Below are 1,916 nucleotides of genomic sequence, written 5' to 3' on the forward strand. Positions count from 1 at the left end.
TATTTCATTGATATCCACTGGTGGATATAGCTCAGTGATAAAGCACTTGCCTAGCCTACCCAAGACTCTGAGTTTGAGCTCCAATCCTGAAAAAATGAACAAACTGAATAAACAAAAGGTTTCCGTTGATGTATTTGTATGTGCTTGTTCCAGTCTTGATAATCTGCCTTTGACTCCTCTTGCTGTCTTAAGAACTGTCTTTTATTTTCTTTGGTTTTATGGTTTATTGCTTTCCATTCATACCAATTTCATTTTACTAGTTACAACCTCTAATTTAATATAATCTAGTTTCAAGATCTCTTTGCGCCAGGCTTGTGCCCTCTAAACTCTAGAGAATCTAAGGAAATTCTTTGAGAGCATCTTAACCTTTGTATTCCATACCCTGTGGTATAGGTGTATCCCCTTGCTTCACCTAAGCTGAAGGAGAAGTAACTTCAATTCTCCTGTGAGATGAGAATGTGTGTCCTCTTCTAAAACAATCGCTAATCCTTAGACACCATCTAGATGTCCTACAATTCAGTTCTGTCTTGAGTTAATACGGACCTACTGGTTAAGGACCTCTTTCCCACAAGACTGCTCTAACTTGAGACAGCAGCCACAAGTCTTGTGTCAGACAGCAAACATAATTGTGGGGTCTCCTACATTGGTCAGACAGTCACAGATTGAGGGGTTACTGCCCTTAGATTCATTAATTGACTGGGACAACTCACATAGAAGGACTATACAGTGGTGTACCACATAACCATGTCATGGTCAGTTACAAACCCCATGTACAAAGGTGATCCCATAAAATTAAAGAAGAGCTGAAAAATCTTGTACATTTTCTATTCTTACCAACAGAGACTATTGTGTTGAAATTGCCTGTTTGCAGTATACTAATTATTATGGTGGAAGCTTCACCCCAGCCCCTTCTTCTGTCTCCAAACCCTGCTGCATCTTAGAAAGCCCACCAAATGATGACCCCTCCTCCAGGGATGCTCAAGACCACTCCTACAGGGTATTCAAACTGCCTCCCAGAAACCAGATATGTGGTTTTTCCCATCTCTCTTTCCCGTCTCCTCTGGAGGTGGGGGGGTGGGGCTGGAAAGCCATCCAGCAGCATTGTAGCCATTAAACGTAGGCTTTTTCTAATTAGATTGGATTTGGTCTGATTTAGATTGCTGCATCGGCGGAGAGTCTTATCAGGGGCACAGAAACTTTTCAGTAATATACAGTATACGTTTATAGCCTAGGAACTGTTGTGCCCAAATTCTGAAACCCCAAAGTCACCAACAGACCCATTTCTATGCAAAAGTAAAGAGTCTTTTATTGTAGTTGTTAGCTCAAGCCTTTCATCCATTCATCATGGCAGATGAATGGAGAAAAACCCCAAGAAACCAGGACTTAGGGAACATATTGGGTAGAGCAACGGGAGTGTCTAGGGGTATGCAACAGTCTCAGGATTGGTGCGATTCTGGGCTTGGACGACCTGTCCTGTGTTGATTGGTCAACTGGTTGCTATGGCCCATAGGCCCTCTCAGGGCGGTTGCTATGCTCTGCATGTCACTTTGTTCACTTATACATAAAGCACAGCCCCATCAGCTAACTTCTGGTTGGTTCCTTGCCACGAAGAGGTTTTCTGACCTCTAGTGACCAGGACAGGAGGGGCAAGGTCAGGCAAACACATGTTAGCCTGTCATGGCTGCTAAATCAGAGGGCTGGTCCCTTCAGAACAATAAGCTGTACCATATAGCCTAAGTGCACAATAGGTAAACTATCTAAGTTTATGGAAATACACTCCATGATGTTGTAGAAATACGTTTCTCTGAATATATTCTTGTTGCTAAGCAATTTATGACCACTTGAGATTGCAGTTTGATTGTGAAAGCTACAACAATGGAACAACAGAATGAAAGAGATGGTAGTCAAAGTATGGA

The sequence above is a fragment of the Mesocricetus auratus genome, unplaced genomic scaffold (assembly GCF_017639785.1).
Source record: "Mesocricetus auratus isolate SY011 unplaced genomic scaffold, BCM_Maur_2.0 Super-Scaffold_100038, whole genome shotgun sequence".
Classification (NCBI taxonomy): Eukaryota; Metazoa; Chordata; class Mammalia; order Rodentia; family Cricetidae; genus Mesocricetus; species Mesocricetus auratus.